The 23,005-nt window shown below is 41.5% G+C and overlaps 1 long non-coding RNA gene across 2 annotated transcripts in view; it reads left to right on the top strand.

The window, feature by feature from the left end:
* Window positions 1-13,729, top strand: part of LOC143983643 (uncharacterized) — a 51,694-nt gene extending 37,965 nt beyond the window's left edge. Inside the window, exons 3-4 of one of the 2 annotated variants that reach the window (XR_013274627.1) lie at window positions 2,857-2,918; window positions 8,432-13,729. This is a non-coding gene — a long non-coding RNA (uncharacterized LOC143983643). Of the gene's footprint in view, window positions 1-2,856; window positions 2,954-8,431 lie in introns of both variants that reach the window. The other variant, XR_013274626.1, reaches the window with a different exon arrangement.
* The last annotated feature ends 9,276 nt before the right edge of the window (window positions 13,730-23,005 follow it).

Below are 23,005 nucleotides of genomic sequence, written 5' to 3'. Positions count from 1 at the left end.
CATTTCAAAAAGGTTATAAATTAATTTGTATTTTAATGAGTGAAATAAGTATTTGAGCCCTTCGCAAAACATTACTTAGTACTTAGTGGCAAAACCCTTGTTGGCAATCCCAGAGGTCAGACGTTTGCACACATCTCTGGAGGGATTCCCACTCCTCTTTGCAGATCCTCTCCAAGCCATTAAGGTTTTGAGGCTGACTTTTGGTAGCTCGAACCTTCAGCTACCTCCACATATTTTCTATTGGATTAAGGTCTGGAGACTGGCTAGGCTACTCCAGGAGCTTAATGTGCTTCTTCTTGAGCCACTCCTTTGTTGCCTTGACCATGTGTTTTGGGTCATTGTCATGCTGGAATACCCATCCACGACCCATTTTCAATGCCCTGATTGAGGGAAGTTGGTTCTCACCTAAGATTAGAAGGTACATGGCCCCGTCAAACATCCCTTTGATGCAGTCAAGTTGTCCTGTCCCCTTAGCAGAAAAACACCCACAAAGCATCATGTTTCCACCTCCATGTTTGTCGGTGGGGATGGTGTTCTTGGGGTCATAGGCAGCCTTCCTCCTCCTCCTCCAAACACGGCGAGTTGAGTTGATGCCAAAGAGCTTGATTTTGGTTTCATCTAACCATAACACTTTCACTCAGTTCTCCTCCGAATCATTCAGATGTTCATTAGCAAGCTTCAGATGGGCCTGTACATGTGCTTTCTTGAGCAGGGCACCTTGCAGGCGTTGCAGGATTTCAGTCCTTCATGGCCTAGTGTGTTACCAATTGTTGAGATCATTAACAAGATTCTCCCGTGTAGTTATGGGCTGATTCCTCGCCATTCTTATGATCATTGAAACTCCATGAGGTGAGATCTTGCATGGAGCCCCAGACCAAGGGAGATTGACAGTTATTTTGTGTTTCCTCCATTTGCAAATAATGGCACCAACTGTCGTCACCCTCTCACCAAGCTGCTTGGCGATGGTCTTGTAGGCCATTCCAGCCTTGTGTAGGTCTACAATCTTGTCCCTAACATCTTTGGACAGCTCTTTGGTTTTGGCCATGGTGGAGAGTTTGGAATCTGACTGACTGATTGCTTCTATGGACAGGTCTTTTATATACAGGTAGCAAGCTGAGATTAGGATCACTCCTAATCACACTTTAAGAGAGTGCTCCTGGGAGCCAGAAATCTTGCTGAGTGATAGGGGATCAACTACTTATTTCACTCATTAAAATGCAATCAATTTATAAAACTTTTTTGAAATGTGTTTTTCTGGATATTTTTGTGGTTATTCTCTCTCACTGTTAAAATAAACCTACCATTAAAATTTTAGACTGAGCATTTCTTTGTCAGTGGGCAAACGTTCAAAATCAGCAGGGGATCAAATACTTTTTTCCCCTCACTGTAGTAGCTATGGGAGGTACGGGGCAGTGGGAGGAAACCTTGCAGATGAGCGCATGGATGTCTTTACAGCCCTAGCCAATTAGAAGGGGTAAATTGTATTTATATTTGATGAGCACATGGGTTATGAATCTTCCTCTAGATAGAGATCCAGGTGGGGAGGAGGCTGCTGCCTCTCCCCAGTGCAGGCTGCAATGCGGCTCAGGTGGATGGCCTGAGGGCCTGAAGCTGAAACCCATGGTTCTTGTGAGAGCTAAAACGAAGGAGGATGTCCACAGATCCTGCTTGGCATCATGGAGGAAGGTGACCTGGCCAGGGCCTTGTGAGTACAGACCCCCTAAAAGGATCCTAAATACTGTTGTTGCTAAAATCTCCTCTTGGTGCTAGAAGTCAGCATACTGGGTGTATGCTAAAGGGGACACTGGCTAGTGTTTTGAAGAAGCAAAGTCCACTAAATTCCTTCTGCTACAAAAGGACTTGCTCTATTCTGTACAGCCTGTTGCATAGTTCTACTGACAGTCTGCTACACCGTTCTATTAAGAGGTTGGCCTCACTTGTGAATAGTTCATTTGGAGTATCCTACTAAATCCCTTCTCCTATCCAAGTTCTCCAAATAAAACAAAAAAACACATCCCCTAGACTGTTTATTAGAGACAACGAGAGGGAGAGTGTGTGCACCTGGCTGTGGGAAAATACCCTGTGACTGGCTGTGGATTAATCAGTGGGAGGCTTGGGCACCTATAGCGGCTCCTGCAGGGGTAGTGTTACACTGGTATCAGTGGATTAAAATAGTGCCCCAAGGGTTGGATAAAAGCAAGCAAAGGGCCACATTTGGTCTCCGAGCCACAGTTTGGAGATCACTGCTGTATACCATGCATTTTGGTGTACTGCATGTTCAAAGAAGGAGTTGTGTATGTTTTTTCATCTGTTGTGGTGCGTTGGGAGCCCATTCATAAATGAACGCACAACGCATGCCACAACACACATTTACCCAACAGAACACTTAGGTGTGAATAGGCCCTCAAGTCTCATGTAAAAATAAAAGCGATCTATAAAATTCTTGTTAATCATTTGTAGTTCTCTTCTCTTAATGGCAAGCATATGCTACTGCAGGAGTTCCTTATCTATTATCTTTACACAAATGTTCATATAATAGCATGCAGATGGTGGTCGAAATGTGGTCTCTAAGTACTTTCAGCTCCTTGCCAGGATGCGTGCTTGTTTGTATCATGATCACATCGACTCTACCTGCTGCACAAGGTGCTGTGTAATACTGATTGGTTTTGATTCTATCAGCAACAAAGAACTGGCATCAAAAGGAACTACCCAGGTAATCTTAACAAAAACAATCACAGTTTTGAAAGCTCACAGAATGAGCCTATGAATGTCCCCTATCTGTTCCATTACTGGAAAGAAAAAATAATAATGATTTTATTTGACTCATACTTTTTTTGTCTTGCTGTTTTTCCGCAGTTGGGTAAAGAAGGAAGAGCCAGAACCATGGTATAAATGAGGTCCAGACCTCTGAAGGAGAGGTGAAGACCTTTAAGTGTTTTTATAATGAAAACAGGTAGAATGGATTGAATTCTAAATGACTGTTCTTGTACCTGCTGTAGTGTGAGATTACTCAGCAGATCTGCAATAGGTGTAATTTGCACACCCACCTCTTAAAAGCATGGCACTTTCTGTTACTTGTCCCAGTGAAGACACAATGCAGAAATGAGGAAATGACCAGGGATTTCATACTGTATATCCTTTCCACATCCCTATGTATATAGCGATATACAAGGCGATCATACAGACATGAATTAAACGCAGCATGCACATGATAATACAAAATATATAGTATATATAATCATATCACCACTATACCCATACAGAGTATAAACAAGTTATCAGAATCACTTGGAAGCCACTGTAAGTGAAGGACACTGAAGACTCTGAAAAGTACTGCATTATGATAGATTATTTCTAACCCAAAGCACTTTGTTGCAAAAAGGTGTCAACCTGTTCCTTCGCTGGTGAAGGAGATTCTGTAGCATTTGAGCCAGGGACAAGGCCATGTGTTAGGCATAGATAAACAGTAGCAGGACAATGGCCTCTGGCACCCAATGCAAAGATACCAAAATGCCCCCCCCCCCCATCTTCCCCATCATTACAATCCCAAGCTGAGACAGGTCACTCTGCATGGCCAGTACAGGGTACATAAATGACAAATACTACCCACTGTTACCTGTTTATTGTATTTTAGATTTAATATCGCTCAGATATGATGTGGGTTAAATGAGAGTTCTTTGACCAGGTGTGAAAACACAATAACACATTTTTGTTGGTGAGTAGTAGAAAGTCTAAACTAATACACAGCAATCTATCTATAGCGTATACAAAGGAAGAAAATCTTCAGTTAAAATAAAAGAATACAGAGTATATTCCTTAAAACATTAATCTACAAACAGTAGGACATAAAAGACATAAGACAAACATATTTACTTACAAGTACAAGGCAGACATTTCCCATAGTTACCATTCCCACAAAGTTCCATTCTGGTGGCTAGTGTAACATACAGTGTGTGCTTCCCTCCCATCTAGTCTGTGTATATGATTACAGGATGATGCCTCATTGGTTGGCATGGCGTGGCTCTGATTGGTGGGCCTCCCTATTCCTGGTTAAGAATTGGCTACATCTCCAATTCCTATACTTTGAATAAGTCAGCCCTTCTATAATGCAAATCCTTGTTACTACTCTGAGCGGGAGATTTAACTTGACCCTTTTCAGGGAAGTTAAGTATTGATGACGGGCTAGCCACTCTCATTGAATATCTAAACATGGATCCTTTGAAGTGAAAATGTGTAGAACAAAGAGGTCCCAATGTTTAGACACACAAGCTTAGGCACCAAATGGTCTGTATACCAGGGCCTTTTGGGATGCTATGTCACACCCCCTACAAATATACAATGCTAAAAGAAATATATTCACTATTACAATATTTTACAGCTATTAATGGAGATTTCACATAAACTCATAAGGCAAAACCCCTGACCCTAGGACTGCCTTCTTCTGTCCATGGAAAGTTGGCATTGCCTCATTGCCAGCCAGTGTGGTTTAATCATATTGAGCATGGTGAAACACAGCCATGTTTTCATTACAGCTGACCTTGCATCAAAATACAAGGTCCACTTTACGGACAGCATCCCACACCCAAAATACAAAATGCCTAATTAAAGATGGAAAAAAATATATAAAAAAGTGCTTACAGGCCTAGCTTTCACCTACTTCCCAGAGTCGCTGATGACGGCATTGGCCCCATTGCTGCTAGGACATTGCTGGAGCACATTCCCATGACAATCCCATGACAATCTGATCCTCTGGCAGTGGTGAGACACAGTTATGTCACTGACTCCTCCAGGAAGCGTGGGGAACCAAGGGACCGAGAAAAGTTTTTTTTTTTCACAAAGTCATACATTTTTCAATGTTGACTATTGGTATTTTGAATTCAGGTCAGCTGTAATGAGAACCTGGCTTTGTTTCACCACACTCACTGTGATTAAACTATGCTGATTTAATATGGGGAAACATGAGGAGTCGAACAGACACTACAACACTCAGCACAATCATCCTCAAGTATCCTTCTGCCTTCCTGTCTATGATGTTCTTGAACGACCCCGCGTCTTCAAAAGACAGATCCGATTTCTTCGCCACCTTGGACAGGGCAGCATCAAGCCTCTGACATTTTGCCCACAGGGAGGTGACTTCCTTGAATAGGAATCTCCTTTTCAGGCTTTTTTCCAGTTCCCTCCCTTCCTGTAGTATGGTGTCCTTTAGAGCTGTATGCACAGGAAAGGTTCTGGACTGTCTTGTCTGCAAACCTGCGTAGAGTTAGTCGTGGATGGAAAAAAAAAACACTATCTTTTTCTTCCAGTTCTAAAGTGTTATAAATCAGTGTAAGCAGGTCATCTGTTTCATCTGAGTGAAATAAGTGAACCTTTAAACACAGCTTTCCCTTCCCTTTCTTTCTGTCTCCACTTAACACATTTTCCATCTCTTCCAAAGTACCCTGCTGCTATACCACAGCCACTGGAATAGCCAGGGATGCTTAACTAGAGCCTGATGTGCAAGGTATAGAGACATCAGCAGAGCCTGAATCCTGCAGCGATGACCTGAACGTTTGAAAAGTTTTCACCATTTCAACTTTCATAGTATCTGCGAGGAAAGGAATATTCATGTGCACAGACACACAAACCTTTAGAAGTCCTGCGCATGGCCAGTTAGTAGGCGCGCGCACACGTGCATATGCATGCATTGGTGCCAGAAGGGCTATTTAAACAGCACTAGTGCAGTGTGTAAGTGCTGTTTGGTCTATTACATTCCTATTATCAGTTCCTGTTGTTCTCCTGTTGCCGATTTGATGCAGCCTCTGACTCCGTCTGAAGGCCACCTGCACCAACCTTTATGACTAAGCACCGTGTTCGGTGTGAAACATGTCAGCGGCTGTGCAGTTAGTCTGTTTACCAGCCTAGATGCTATGATTTTAATTACATTTTTGAAATAAAGTTGAATAATTCGGAGTGCGGCTATCCAGCTACATCTTTTCTACTTCAGTTCCTGTTGCAAACAGAGCCAGCACCCTGTGGGATTGTGGAGACAGCTGTTTTGGGAGAAGTCATTACCTTAGAGCGGTAATTCTTTGTATCTGCACCAACCTTTAGCCTGTCCCTGGATTATGCTTCTGCCTGCTCATCTGATCTGCCGTTACCAACCCGGACTTGATTCCTGATGATTCTCCTGCTTGCCGTTTGTACCTGCTCTGCTTGCTAGTTGCCGACCTGCACCATCTGACACTGCCTTGTGCCCATCCTGCACCTGTATCTGTCTTTCTGCACTCTTCTCTGGCTCCTGTTCTGCCAGTGTTGCCAGTCCTGTCTTCCCTGTGTTCCAAACGTACATCAGCACCTGCCAGCGAGAGACTTACCAGGCACTCATGGCACTCTGCGCTCCAGCGCTCCCTGTCACCTTACCAGGGACTCCAGAGCCAGAGCTGTAAGAGAGGCCTTCCTCAATGCTTCAGGCTCCACCACCAGATATGTTACAATATCCAGAAGTTTCTTAAACATAGAGCTTGCTTTTTTCTTAGCTGTGGCATCTATGCAATTCTGACATAGGGTTTCCTCAAGGAGGATGACAGCTTTTATTTACATGAAGCATGTCTCTTTTTGTGGCTTCTTCAGGGCCAGCTAAATCTTTTTCCTTGTGACTCTTACCCTGTAAGGGACAAGCAACATACAGTGCCTTAGAGAGCTGCCAAGTGTTAAAGAGAAGAGGAAGGCAAAGAAGCCACCCGGTGTAAAATCTATACCTGCTACCTTCAAGCTGAGGTACCAACATCACTTTCCTACCTTAAGGCCTGGATCTTCCTGCATCCCCGCTGCAGCAGCCACCTCCATCGTGCCATGCAGGGTATCAGGGTAATGCAGAGTCCTTATGTGTCCTGGGTCCTGCCCAGCACAGCCCTTGTCCGTACTTGCGAGTCCCAGCCCAGCACATGTGGATTGGAATGCTGGTCCTTAGTCCCAGAGCCTGTAGTTCCTCCCCCTTGGCTTCCCTGATGTTTACCTGAGACCCAAAAGCAAGATGGCTGCCATCCACATCCAGCACATCACTTCCTCCAGGAAGTCATCATTACCCAATCGGAAGCGACGTCTTGCCTTGCATTCTCAGCCCCGCCACTGCCATACTGAGCCACAATGACAGCCAGGGAAAGGAAAAACATTCTCCCTAGCCAGGTATTCACCCTTTGCAATCCCCACACAGACCAGGTTTGCCTCCCACTGTGGCTACCTTCATGGACAGAAAAAAAGTAGGGAAGAGGGGGTCCCCCTAATCCTCCCCATAGCACCAAAGTCCTGGGAGAGCCCAGGCCAAATAAAGAACCCCTGCCCCCAGAGACATTGCCCTGGTATAGAAAGTTCCATGGCCAGGAGACCCCTGACGCCTAGTACGTGGGGTCTAAGAGAAAAAAAATAAAAAAATCTCTTCTCTATGCTCATCCTGTCTGGCTGGAGGAAACACAAAATATTGACAAACCCTAGGCTCACGCCTGTTTTTGAACCAATGTGGATTTGTGTTCCATGTGTTAGGTGGGAGGAGGCTCTCTCATTAAGTCATCCTAGAAGATGACTTGGGAAATATGCTTTAAAGTGATGAAACAAGAAAGTGTTAATTGTGTGTGTCATATACACCCATCCAGTGATTTAAGATACTCCGATGCTCCTTCAATTTCAAAGAGGCTATGGATATATTTTACTTCCCTTTACCTAGGATGGGACACCTGCCTGTTATTTTATTTGTCTAATCGATCTTGTATGTGCTGATGTCTTGATTTTCATGCCTTGCAGCTGTCACTATATTTAGTTAAGTACTGAATAATACAAGATTACTGCCTATTCTAAAAACAATACTCATGTAATGTAGCCAAGTGCATCTGAGTAACACCACACCTTCACAAAACAAAGCAATTACCAGGCAATCTAAAGGTGGGAATGTCAATGACCGTAGGCAGTGATATGGTTAACCTGGCTTCTAAATAACAATTCTTTTTTATATACCAGTCACTAGAGCAGATTCTAATTTAGTGTGTAAATCTTTAACAAACATGCATTAATTGGGGCCCACCTGTCTCTAAATGGTTCATAAAATCCCTGTAGTAACTAGTCACAAAAATGAATTACTATTAGCACCATTTGTAAGCGGTCACATCAAATTAAATTTGAGACAGACAGTGCATTACCTATAACAACTTTTTTTAAATAAATTTTAAAGGAAAAAAATATTTTTTCATATTTTATCCCAAAATAATAATACATGCAAGAGCATCAGTATAGCCATCCAGGACCATGTCCATTTTGAGGAGCCAAGAGTTTATCCATCAACATCTGTGCTGTTTTTCTATTGGTTTTATAGGGTAAAAAAGGGTTATAAGTAAGAATATGCTGAATGTATAGTAATGGGCATAATCAAAATTGTAATATTCTTATTATTTTTTCTCCACAGATTTCCTGGATCTGAAAATGCCTTTTGCAAGGTGGACTCGTGCTGCTTCTGCATAGGATATTATTTCAGTGTCACTGACGGGGCACCTGTATTATATAAAATCAACGTAATCTCCTCTTTCTTTCTTTGGGAAATTAGTATGAATGTGGACAAACCAGGAGTAAAATAAGTATATATATATATATATATATATATATATACACACACACACACACACTGTATATATGTCCATACACACCTCAAAAGCCTTTTGAACTGATTTAGACAGCCTATATGTTAAAATATTTGTTTTAGGGTACAAGATAACTATGCAAGAAATTCTCAATGTACAGTTTCTAGGGCACAGCTTGGCTGAGTAAATTTACTACAGAAACAGGGTCACTGTAACCAAAGCTCCTTTACTCCAGTTAAAGAGATCCTGTCGCCAGACCATTCATTTCATAAAATCTTTCTATATGTTCATTTACCATATTGTAGGTGCGTTATTTACCTGTAAAAGCTTCCCTGAGGACATTTAAAGGCCCAAAAACGATTGCTGGGTGACGTCATTTTCGATATCATGCCAGCAGCTCCAGCTACCTCTCAAGTGACACTCTACAGCAGGGTTTCTCATGGAAGTCTAGGGTTCCTCCAGAGGTTGCTAGGGGTTCCTTAAGCAATGTGCAATATTTGCCTCTTAGATAAGTTCCCACTTGACACCATTGATAATTCTAGTTATCTGTAAGAGGGGATTCTTCCCAATGACCACAAGTGTAAGGAGCATTCTTTCTACTGACCATCACACTAATGTATCATGTGTTATAGACATATAGAAGTTTATTTCAAGGGTTCCTCTGTGTTTAAAAGGTTGAGAAAGGCTGCTTTGCAGTAATCCCTTTTACTTCTTCCCTCAGAGGTGTATGGAGGTGAATGGAAGGGTGGAGGACTTTGGCAAGCACAGTCAGTTAATTAGACACTATCAGAAAAGGAAAGGCAAGAAATGCAAGGAGGGAGGGGGCTGCACTAGGGAATTGGCTAGTCAAATGTTCTAGCAAATGCAAAGACAAATTGCAAGTGAACATTATTTATGGATAGAAAAACACTGCAAGCAGGCATTTAAAATACTTAATTATTCTGTGCTTTTACCTGCATTTTTTTAAGTTGGTGAATGGGCCTGTTTAATACCTACTTATAAAATAACTAAAGCAAACGTAAATGTATTCAGATTATTTTTACTTTGAGACAATTATGGCTATTTCACAGCAGTGTTTAGCACAGTGGATCGGATTCAGAGGTAGGTGGAGCAGTGGCTGCCCGGTTTGCAGTAGGGGATACTGCTGCCTCCTGGATGTCTGTTTTTGGGATGGCCACAACTATGAACAAAGCAATTGCAATGTGCACCCACTGACCTGTCAAACTCTACAAGCTAAATAAAATTTGGGACAAATACAATCCCATCCAGTTGCAATAGTAGAATTTGGGTGGGCAGTCTGGAGACAGAAAAACTGCTCAACTGCCTGTTTTTACCACCCCCTGACCTCTCGTGTGAAAGGAGATTTAGGGCTCCACTGCAGTGGTCAGACTAAAACTGTAAACATATTTACATGAGAGAACACATGGAAGACCTTAGCAAAGTTCTTTCATTGTCAAATCACAATGCTAAAAAGGAGGACCAAAGAAACCCTATCATGAGAGAATGATAGAAGTTGCCATTTCTAACAATACTCATTTCATGCTGATACTTTGGCTTCAATGTTTTCTGAGTCACTGACCTGGGACACAAATAAAGGTAATGATTTCTGACACTCATGTATGGTATGTATGTTCCAAATATGGTGCCCAAAAAATATTGACACCAGACACAGCTGGTCAACTAGTATATTTTAGAAGCATGCCAGCAGTGGCAGCCCCTGTATAATGACAGGATCGCTTACATTGGAACCGAGTTTAAAAAGTGAAGATATGGTATGTTACTTGGGCCTGAGTAGTACCCTGAAGTTTACCTTTTGCCCTGAATTCCTCCTAATATAAAGCAGTGCACTTCCTAGTGTGTGAGGGTGGCTAGGCACTCATGTGCCCACACCTTTATTGCTCTACAATGCCTTGAAAAACTATTCATACCCCTTGAAATTTTCCTACATTTTGTCATGTTACAACCAAAAAACATAAATGTATTTTATTGGGATATGGTTTTCAATTTTTTTTACAAATAAATATCTGAAAGATGTTGTGTGCATTTGTATTCAGCCCCTTTACTCTTATACCCCTAACAAAAATCTAGTGGAACCAATTGCTTTCAGAAGACACCTAATTAGTAAATAGAGTCCACCGGTGTGTAATTTAATCTCAGTATAAATACAGCTGTTCTGTGAAGCCCTCGGAGGTTTGTTAGAGAACATTAGTGAACAAACAGCATCATGAAGTCCAAGGGACACACCAGACAAGTCAGGGATAAAGTTATGGAGATGTTTAAAGCAGGGTTAGGTTATAAAAAAATTATCCCAAGCTTTGAACGTCTCATGGAGCACTGTTCAATACATCATTTGAAAATGGAAAGAGAATGGCACAACTGCAAACCTACCAAGATCTGGCCATCCACCTAAACTGACAGACGGGCAAGGAGAGCATTAATCATAGAAGGCGCCAAGAGGGCCATGGTGACTCTGGAGGAGCTGCAGAGATCCACAGCTCAGTTGGGAGAATCTGTCCACAGGACAACTATTAGCCATGCATTCCACAAATCTGACCTTTATGGAAGAGTTGCAAGAAGAAAGCCATTGTTGAAAGAAAGCCATGATAAGTCCCATTTGCAGTTTGCGAGAAGCCATGTGGGAGACATGGCGAACATGTGGAAGAAGGTGCTCTGGTCAGATGAGACGAAAATTTAACTTTTTGGCCCAAAAGCAAAATGCTATGTGTGGCATAAAACTAACACTACACATCACCCTGAACATACCATCCCCACCATGAAGCATGGTGGTGGCAGCATCCTGTTGTATGGATGCTTTTCGTCAGCAGGGACAGGAAAGTTAGTCAGAGTTGATGGGAAAATTGATGGAGACAAATACAGGGCAATCTTAGACGAAAACCTGTTAGAGTCTGCAAAAGACTTGAGACTGGGGTGGAGGGTTACCTTCCAGCAGGACAATGACCCTAAACATAGTCAGAGCTACAATGGAATAGTTTAGAACAAAGCATATTCATGTGTTAGAATAGCCCAGTCAAAGTCCAGACCTAAATCCAATTTAGAATCCATGGCAAGACTTGAAAATTGCTGTTCACAGACGCTCTCCATCCAATCTGAGAGAGCTTGAGCTATTTTGCAAAGAAGAATGGGCAAAAATGTCACTCTCTAGATGTGCAAAGCTGGTAGAGACATCCCCAAAAAGACTTGCAGGTGTAATTTCAGCAAAAGGTGATTCTACAAAGTATTGACTCGGGGGGGGCTGAATACAAATGCACGCCACACTTTCACATATTTATTTGTAAAAAAAAAATAAAAAATTTAAAACCATTTATCGTTTTCCTTCCACTTCACAATTATGTGCTACTTTGTGTTGGTCTATCACATAAAATCACAATAAAATACATTTACAAGGGGTATGAATTATTTTTCAAGGTACTGTATATCTGCAATGTGAGATCTCAGACACCACTGCTTCTGACTGCTAGTCTTAGGAGTTGCGTTGGATTTGGTGATACCACTACTGTGCTTCTCACTGCTTTCCTTGCTGGCTCAGACAGGACGAAACATAACTCTACAGTGTAGAGTAAGGCATTGTGAGTAATGGTGAAAGGCCAGCTGCAGGGAAGACCACAGGTAATTCTAACGACTAGTCCTCGACATGCCTTTTCTTGGGACACAACTTACAGAATTCAGTTTTTGTTTAAGAAAGTAGAACATAAACAGTTAGTTTTCCCCGTAGTTCCTCATGGATTCGTGCTATTAACATGGTTCCAGAAGTAGAAAGATAATAAACTGTGCACTTGGAGGATACGTGCAGCTGTTAGCCCTTGTACACACGGTCGGACATTCCGATGGACAATGTCCGATAGGACCGTGTTGTCGGATAATCCGACAGTGTGTGGGCTCCATCGGACTGTTTCCGTCGGAGTATCCGACGGACCAAGTTTTCCAGCTGGGCTATAAAATTTTCCGACAACATGATCCGATCGGACTTTGTCCGATCATGTGTAGAGAATTCTGATCGGACAAAGTGCCACGCATGCTCAGATCAAATTCCTAGCCCAAAGCTATTGGCTACTAGCCTGAATGTAGTCCCGTCCTAACGAAATAACGTCATCGTGTTAAGTACGATCGGATTTTCTGACAACTTTGTCCGACTGTGTGCATGCAATAGTTTCGGACAAAACCCGTCGGACAAAATCCGATGGATTGGTTGTCGGAATGTCCGACCATGTGTGCAAGGGCTAAGAGTTATTTAGAATGAGTATGCAAGGAATATACCTGACACCTTGAGTCTATGTACAACTGTGTTTACCCAAGTATCCCTGCTCAGTATAGAAAAGATCACCTTCAAAGCTAGGGCAAAAAAACATGAAAGTACTATAAAGACACATATAATTTACCTATACTGTACCTGTACTGTATGTACTACTTAGAACACCTTGGACATTCATGGAATGTGTATATAACGGCTTTATGCAAAATCATATATTATATCAGCAAAAATTGATTTTGTTCATAGAACACATTGGACATGTATAGGATGTGAATACAAAGGGTTGATTCAAATTCCTGCCTAAGATCAGCAAAAACTATAAGTAATAGGATTTAAATTGCAGTGGCTCATTTGCATTGTAAAGTAGTCCAGAGACGCCCAATGAATGACGTGACTTGACCTGATTCAACTGGTCACCAGATCTGAACAGCATTATGACATGGAATGGTCGGCACCTTCTACAGTTAAAATGCCTTTTTTATTTATTCATATCAAACTTGGTGAGATGACAGTAAGGCTTGGAAAAGGTTAGAGATCTCAAAACACTGCAGCTGCTATATAGTTGCTGTTGTGATCATGGTTATGAATTTTAATATGGAGAAATAGAAAAGCTCTTTGACTGGTCATGCTAGCCATTCCATACTATGGCTCATTTGTATATAATACCTGAAAGTAGAGCAGATAGTTTAAGGTTTTCCCATGAATGAAGACTGGGGTATATTCTTCCAATACATGCTGCCTGTGGATCTACTCATTCTGGTGGCTGACTTTATTATTGTTATGCTAAATATATATAAAATGCAAATACTGTCTGTTTTTCTCTTGAGGATTTCCTAATAAAGCTTCTTAAAAACAATATTTTGCCTTCATATTTCCAACATGCCCAATTTAATGACACCATTTCAGCTTCAGAGGATTAAAGTTCTGACATACAGAGGGTCTTTGATGTAAGGAAAGCTTTCCCATACATTTCTAAGCGTAGGAGGTCAGAACTTCCTGCTTTCCATGACTACACATCACATCTGTGATGTCAACTCAAGCCAAAGCATAATAATCAATGGAACAGGCCACTGCAAAACTACCTCCGAACGTCTTGAGAAGAAAAAATACACCTTTAGCATTTAGTATATACTGGCTTCTCAAAACAACAAATATATTAATTAGAGGTTGGATAAAAAAAAAATTGTAGGGTAACATGTTTGATAGTCCATTGAAAAAGGTCTATACATGAAAACAATAAAACAAAAGGGTCAGTACATCAGACCAAAGTACTAAAGGGTGGACACTTTATAAGGATAAAGGTATACTTGGTACACAATTGTGGAGAACATGGCAAGCACAAATATTGTATTTGATGAACAGGTCAGAAATTGTCCACCAGTTATGAATTTTGTTATAGTGCATTTTGCCAAAGACAAGCATCTTAGAAGTGTGGCTGTCAGATGGATTAATAATCATCTCTGCTGCTGTTTATGCCCCACTTCTTTATAGGACAAAAATAAAATATGAGGATAAAAATGTATATATATATATATATATATATATATATATATATTTCATCCTTTGCACTTCTGAATTACTGCTAAAAAGTTGCAGTTGCCAAAGAACCTTAAAGTAGATCTGCACCACAAACAAAAAAACAAATTCAATGCAATTTACAATGCAAATATGGTTTTCCCCGTGGTGTCAGAGGGGGCTGGGTCACCCATTTAGGTAAACGGGTTACCCCGCCCCTTCTGACACCAGGGGAAAGCCATAGGGAAGTCTCCGTGCATCAGAGGGGGGCAGGGTCACCGGGTGGCCCTGTCCGCCGTTATATAAGAGCTGTCGCCTGAACAGAAGCGTCACACAACGGGAGACTGCCATTGAGGTGGATCATCCGGAGGAAGAAGAAGCCGGATGAAGATGACAGATGAGAAGATCGGAGGAAGAAGCAGAGGAAGATAGAGGAAGAAGCGAGGAAGAAGAAGATGGAGGAAGAAGAGGAAAAACGAAGAAAGAACAGAAGAAGATGGAAGAAGAAGCAGGGAAAGAAGAAGACATTAATAAAGGAATTGTCAAAAACCGGCTATTGTCTTTTTTAACATTGTTGACACTTTTTTGGTGAAATGGTAGGGGTACAAATGTACCCCACTACCAAGTCACACGGGGCAGGATCTGGGGGTTCCCTTGTTAAAGGGGGCTTCCAGATTCTGATAAGCCCCCACCCACAGACCCCCACAACCACCGGGCAAGGGTTGTGGGAATGAGGCCCTTCTCCCCATCAAACTGGGGACAAGGTGCTTTGGGAGGCTACCCCAAAGCACCCTCCCCATGTTGAGGGCATGTGGCCTGGTACGGTTCTCTCATCCCCCCTCTTTTCCTGTGGCCTACCAGGTTGCGTGCTCGGATAAGGGTGTGGTATGGATTTTTGGGGGGACCCCATGCCATTTTAAAAACAAATCGTGGCGCGGGGGTTCTCCTTAAAATCCATACCAGACCCTTCGGTCTGGTGTGGATTTTAAGGGGGGCCCTCACTCCATTTTTTTTTATCTTTGCCGCGGGGTTCCCCTTAATATCCATACCAGACCTGAAGGGCCTGGTATGGAATTTAGGGGGACCCCCACAACATTTTTTTTACATTTTGATTCAGGGTTCCCCTGTGGGGGAATCCCGTGCCGTTGTTTTCAAACACTTTTTATTAAAATAATTTGCATATTAACCTTGAAAATAAGCACTTTTGATTTCTCCCATAGACTTTTAAAGGGTGTTTCCGCGGCTTTCGGATTTGCCGCGAACACCCCAAATTGTTTGCTATTCGGTGAACAGCCAGTGCTCAAGTCAAATTCATGTTCGACCCAAACATAAAGCCCATCCCTAATGCAAACTACTCACTAGGGGGAAAACCCCTGGGGTAAATAAAGGATGGAGACAGATGTGGGGGATTCCTAATAGATGACAGATTGAGTAATAGCATGCAATGTCAAGCTGCAGCTACCAAAGCCGGCAAATATTAGAATGCATAAAAAAAGGGATATACTCCAGAGATCGAACGATAATCCTACCACTTTATAAAACTCTGGTTAGGCCACATCTTGCATATTCTGTCCAGTTCTGGTCACCAGTCCTCAGAATGGCTGTGCTGGAACTGGACAGAGTCCAAAGAAGGGCAACAAAACTAATAAGGGGACTGGAGGACCTCAATTAGTGGAATGACTGCAAGCACTAAAATTATTATTTTCGCTTTGGAAACCGCAGCTTGGCATTGGATGTTATTATTGAGCTTATGATCTACCAAAACCCCAGATCCTTCACTACGGATCCCCCCAGTTGTACTCTCCCTAGTATGTATGATGCATGCATATTATTAGCCCCCAAGTGCATAACTTTACATTTATCAATATTAAACCTCATCTGCCACTTAGTCGCCCAATTAAACAGTGCATTGAGGTCGGCTTGTAAATTGGAGACATCCTGTAAGGACATTATTCCACTGCATAGTTTGGTGTCATCTGCAAAGATTGAAATGGTACTTTTAATCCCAGACCCTATATCATTTATAAAGCTATTGAAAAGTAAGGGTCCCAACACTGGACTTTGGGGTACACCACTGATAACCTTAGACCATTCAGAGTAAGAATCATTAAACACTAGTCTCTGAATTTGGTCTTTTAGCCAGTTTTCTATCCATTTACAAACTGATATTTCCAAGCATGTAGACCTTAGCTTACACATTAGCCCTTGTACACACAGTCGGACATTCCGACAACAAAATCCGTCTGATTTTTTCTGACGGATTTTGTCCGAAACTGGTGTTGCATACACATGGTTGGACAAAGTTGTCGGAAAATCAGATCGGAACATGATGACATTCGTTGGTTACAACGGGACTACGTTCAAGCTAGTAGCCAATGGCTTTGGTCTTGTAATTTGATCTGAGCATGCGTGGCACTTTGTCCAATCTGAATTCTCTACAAACGATCGGACAAAGTCCGTTGGATCATGTTGTCGGAAAATTTTATATCCAACACGGTCCGATCAGACATTTTCCGTCGGAATTTCCAACCGTGTGTGCAAGGGCTTAGTCGTGTGTGGGGAACTGTATCGAACGCTTTTGCAAAATCCAAGTATACCACATTCACAGCCACCCCTCTGTCCAAGGTTTTAGTTACCTCTTTATAAAAGGAAATCTGATTTGTTTGAGTACTTGCACTCTATGGTATCCCCTCTGAGAATCCTTTTCCCAATGAAAATTCTTTTTTTTTATTTTAAATGGAAATACCTTGTATATTCTTCTTTCTCCTGCACTTCCTGGCACGTCCGCCCAGGCAATTATGTCCCCAGGTGATTCACGAGAGCTCCTGTGATGGCAGTGTCATATATCCCAGGAGTCCTTGGGACTTGCTTAGTGACAAAATCTTGTGTTATTTATTTCCAGATCGTTGCTACGGCAACGTGTCAGGAGGATGGATCGCTTCGCTGTGACATTACTGCGCAGGTGCAAGATTGGGAGGTGCATGCTGGGAATCCAGCTGCACCTAGTCCCAAAAATAGATACCAGAGGGCTTCAGATGCCCACACTGGGCAAGTCCCCTGCCAGCTTCCGAGATCAAAGTAGTCTTTATTTTAAAATGAAATTAACCGGAATACACTATAGGCACTAGCTAAATGTGCCAGTTGAACAAATGACAGCGGCATTTAAAAAAAAATTTGACTTGGGGGACTGGAACTCCACTTTAAACTCTCCGGTATCTTCCCGAATATAGAAGCTAAACTAATAGGACTATAGTTACTTGGTAAAGACTTTGTTCCCTTTTTACATATAGGCACCACATTGGCCCTACATCAATCCAGTGGTACTATTCCTGTCAGTAATGAGTCCCTAAAAATTAGAAACAATGGCTTTGAAATTACAGAGCTCAATTATTTTAGGATCCGTGGGTGGATACCATCTGATCCAGGTGCTTTATCAACCTTAATTCTGTCTAAATATTTCTGGACCATATAACTTTTGAGCCAATGTGGATCATTTGGGGCTGTGTCAATACCATCCCCATTATGGACATGAGCTCCCCCATGCTCCTTTTTTATACACAGAACTGAAGAATGTATTTAATAAATTTGCCTTCTCTTTGTCCCCAGTCACCCACTCTAGATTATTTTGTGAAGGGCCTACATGCTCAGACCTGACCTTTTTACTATTAATATATTTGAATAATTTTTTGGGGGTTTGTCCTATCTTTTGCAATTTGTCGATAAACTGGACCATAAAATTGTCCTGTAATAGGTTTATAATTTTTTTGCCCTTTAACTGTTCGAGCAGTGCCATTACTCCAGTCAATTTCCGGGTAGTTAAAATCCCCCATTATTATCACTGTTTCAACCCTTGTAGCCCTTTCCGTCTGTGAAAGAAGCTGAGTCTCCACCTCCTCATTAACAATGGGTGGTCTATAACGAACTCCAATGATTAACTTTGAACTACACACATCTATATGCAGTTCCACCCATAATGCTTCAGCCACATCAAACTCTCCACTAAAGCACTATAATTTCCAATGGTTGTTTGCAACGTGGAAACTTTCTTTTCACCTGCCATAACCCTCCCCCCATCTATCCCCATTCCACCCTTCATTAATGTCTGACCCCTAACTGACCTGTCTTCCCGATTGAATTCTAGTTCACCATCCCCCCTCAATCCTAGTTACTCCTCCAACTTTCCCATAAATCTCTCCCCCAGCACAGCAGCCCCCCTTCCATTCAAGTGCAAACCATCTTTAGCATATAGGTTGCACCCCAATGAAAAGTTTGCCCAGTGCTCTAGAAACAAAATCCCTTCCTTCTTACACCAGATCTTAAGCCATGCATTCAGCTTATTAATTACCCTCTGCCTTTCTTGTGTTGTGCATAGCACAGGCAATATTTCAGAGAATATCACTTTGGAGGTCCTTCCCTTCAACTTGCAGCCTAGTTCTTTAAATTGATTCTTAATCATATTCTGTCATTGGTTCCAACATAGACCAAGAATCCGCCACAGAGACCACTTTTATCTTGTAGTGGACCGCTGGCCGAACACGAGGATACCGAGCTCATGGCAGCTAGCTGCTGCCATAACGATATCTGTCCTCAAAGTAAGGACATATATCGGCATGCAGTGGTCTGGAAGTGGTTAACTCTCTACTTTAGTTCAAAATTCCACTTATTTCCACAATTTCCAGATGCAAGCCAGCTTTAGCTGGGAGCCAGCCCAGTTTTTACTTCCTCGGAAGAGCGTGTCACATTGATGAAAGCATTTTATATATGTAAGTTACTTCTTTTGAATAAACTACCTTTTAAATAAGTACTTCACTATGGCGGTTTTTACTATTACATATGATACTTGTTGGAGATGAGGAATTTCTGCCTGAAGCATCACTGTTTGGTGAGTTTGAGAGTATAGGTCTCTACCTAAGGTGAGCTGCTAGGTTGCACGGTGATGGAGAAGTTTCTCACAGGACTGAGATCTCATCATGAAAGAAGCTGTTTTGATTTGTGTCATTATGTCACTATTAATGGACTTTAAAAAAGCGCTATTCCCTTTAGTTGATCCCTTTATGGAATAGCTTTTACCAGTTATAACACTGGAAATTGATTATACCACTTAGGAGCACTATGAATTATAGCTTTTGGCCACTTACCACTATTAATATCTTTTTTTCATTTATACAAATATTCATTTATATAAATATTGTTTATAGCACTGAAAATCATACATAATAATTGCCATTATTTGTTGGGTGATATTTACAGCATTGGTATATGGTTCACAACAAAGTAGGTACTTAAAGTGGTTGTTAGCCCACTTTTATTAAATATAACAGCAGTTCAAATCGACAAACTTGAGTTCCAAAAGTCTCAAGAAGCTGAGTTGTACTATAGTCAGAGTCCAGACACCAATTCCACTGAAAAGCTCTGGCAGAGTTTGAAGTAGGCTATTCAAGCAATACATCATCCCCCCCAAAAAGTATAACCTCCTAAGTGCTAGGCAGGTCAAATCATCTGCTAAAATAAGTTTTGGCTGTCACGATGATCAATCTATAGGGTACTAAACGATATGGTCAACATTGACTCTCCTCTGTTCTATGTGAAATACAAGATGGAGTACTCTTTCAGTGTTCTTTTTATTTTTACATTACGGATTTGGCCGATAGGCCCCTTGCTCCCGTAGCATTGCTATAACTTGAACTGTATGGTTTCATATATTCTCAATAAAGTCCTTGTAAAAAAAAAAAGTATTTAGCTGGGATTACTGCCAATAAAGTAGCTACTAAATATACAAGCTCACATTGTTGCTCCATAAGTTACAGTAATGATATATATTTTATGAATAAATATTATAAACAATGTATAATTGGTTGTTTGTTAAATAAGGGTTCAACAACCTTTTGTATAGATGACGGTCAATATGTGAAAACATTTAAAAATGACATCCCTGCTCTGCCAAGGTAAGAAGGTTACAACAAACCAGGACTGGTATAGGATTTGAATTTATTCTATGCAACAAGGCATATTAAGTGAATTCTGTATTTCCACTGAGATGTACAATGCAGTCTGTATCCCCAGTGGATAGCAGCGTACAACAGTAAGAAAGTGAGCAAGGTTGGCCAACTGTATACCTCCCCGAGGAGAGCCATGATAATGCGAAAGCATAAGTGATTCGCAGTCTGGGACAGGTCCAATCTGCCCTAGGCAACATATGGTAGCTCCCATCTCAGCAGCAAGGCGTTCATTCTAGTGAATAAATACACTTCATCCCCTATGTGTCACGAAGCAGAAGACATCCTATTCCCCTATGATAAGACATTCAGAGAACAAATTGTACTTCCCAGGATACACTAAAACAATTTGCGGCTGATATAAGACACTTGTTTTTACTTCATTAAAAGGAAGTAGAAAAAACACAGCAATAGATGTCGTTCCTGGGCCTGAGAACTAGCCAGCTAGACGTGAGCAATGCAAAAGACGCTCAAATAGCATACACAAACAATGAATAGACTTCATCACTCAAGTTCTTAATTGCTTGTATCCTGGTTGTGCGCATTCTTTATTTGTTGTAATCACAGGACAGATCATTACTAAGGTTCTTCTTAATTGTTTTCCTTGCGCTTCTGACTTTATATAACAAATCAACTCAATATAAACTTTATTAGTGAATCATCTTGCTTAGTACTGAGAGGGTTACAGAAAGATTGTTAAATGTCTCTAGAATTCCAGAGACCTTTAAGACCTCTGAGCAGCTGTCCATGTCTGGAGCACAAACCTCAGGCCAGGAGGAGTCTAAATACACTCTCAGCACAGGAGAGGCTTGTGACACTGAGCAGATGGTGAAGATCCTTGAAACGTGCCTCCTTGCATGCTACTAGCGCTAACGAGGGACAGTGCTGCTTCTCATGCTTCTTTTAAACATCCTTCCTAGACTATAGGGTTACCTCAAAAATCATGTCTGGCCAAAACAGTCACTTGACCACTCTACATATTGCAGGCCAATTAAAATAAGCTTCAGATAACTGTTGATTTTTTTATTTTTATTTTTAATTACTGATGTACAGGCATGTAAAATGTTACCTGCTCTGATGGTTATTGGAACAAGCTTGTATCTTATTTAATTAGGCAAAGAAGAAATTGTTTAATTACTCCCACAAATCAGTAAAACAAGCTGCCATTTTTGACACCCCATTGGATTTCAGATCCCAGGTTATGGGTAGCTGGTTTTCTCATTTGTGTACTAGCGGAAACATCTGAAGCGGCGGCAGCAGATTGATTGTTATAAGAAACTTGCAGCCTCATTGATGACAGTGACTGACAACACTGTGTAGTTACTCTGAAATGGTTACATTCCATCAACTGGATGAGAGGTGCACAAACTGCAGTTTACAACCACAAGTCTGTTCTTGGTGTCAATTTAAAGAGTTATCAATTACAAAATTAAAAAAATATAGTGACTGCAAGGAGAGACTTACTAAAGTTGATCGTTTATAAAGAAAAAATGCACATACTGTATATTTGCAGGAAAAAAATAGCATTTATTTAATTTTTTTTCACAGGAGCCTGCAAAGCGTTTTTGCACCCGCAATCAGTGAATTGTCAATGGAATGCTCCTGCAAACTCTTCCTTCGGCTCTATGGCCAGAGTTATGAGCTTTCAGCTGGAGAGTTGTTCGAAGTGTCAATGGACTTAGTGCAATGCTTACTGTAATCGTGTTTCATTGAGAACTACAAGCCCATCTGCTGCAGTGGCAGAGGAGCCTTGTGGTTCATTCACAGATCTCAGCTCCAATTTGCACCATGTTACACCCAAGAAACAGGTGTTGTACAAAATCTGGAGCTGACCTTTAAGAAGTCTCAAGAAAGTTGCCATTTGAATCAAGGTTTGGGCATCATTAAGGTGTATGCCAAAGCACAAAAAAAGCATAGTTCCTACTCATTATATACGTACACACTTTCTCAATGTTTTTGCCCCTTAAACAGGCTAACCTGCTGATGTGCTAGAAATATGGTTTGCCCTACCTTCCTCTTTGATATGACAATACACTAATTTTGGCTTTAAATTCCACGGCTGGTGTTGTCAGACCTGCCTACTTCATTTAGGGTTTATTATTAAGAACCCAAACTTTGCATTATCATCTTCATAACCCTTCCTTGTGCACAAGCAGGCAAGCTATGACTGGTATGTGTTTTGGCACACCAGAACGCATGGTAACAAAATACATTGGGGTTGACTAAAGGCAAATAGTCTGTGCACTTCAAGTGCAGTTATGGTAGATCTGAGGGGAAGCTCTGGAATGAGGAAAAGCTCTGCTGATTTTTATTATCCAATCACGTGCAAGTTGAAATGCTGTCTTTTTTTTTTTCCTTGCATGTTCGCCTCCGATCTAGAGCAACTGTACTTGCAGGGAAGAGACTATTTGCACAACCCCAGTGTGTTCTGGTGAAGTGTGCAGGTGCAAAGACTTGTTTGGTGCGATTTTAGTGTGTTGGACAAGCAATTTGAATCAATGGGTTGCCCTAATACCGTTTGCACTGTCATAGCTGCTCAGTAGCTGTGAATGGAACCGTATGACAGCTTCACACTGTCCCATTGAACTTTTGCTAAAGTGCAACTCTTGAATATTGCATCT

The sequence above is a fragment of the Lithobates pipiens genome, unplaced genomic scaffold, assembly GCF_037356315.1.
Source record: "Lithobates pipiens isolate NorthernLeopardFrog02 unplaced genomic scaffold, aLitPip1_a1.2 Scaffold_16, whole genome shotgun sequence".
Classification (NCBI taxonomy): Eukaryota; Metazoa; Chordata; class Amphibia; order Anura; family Ranidae; genus Lithobates; species Lithobates pipiens.
This window is presented reverse-complemented; position numbering and strand designations above follow the sequence as displayed.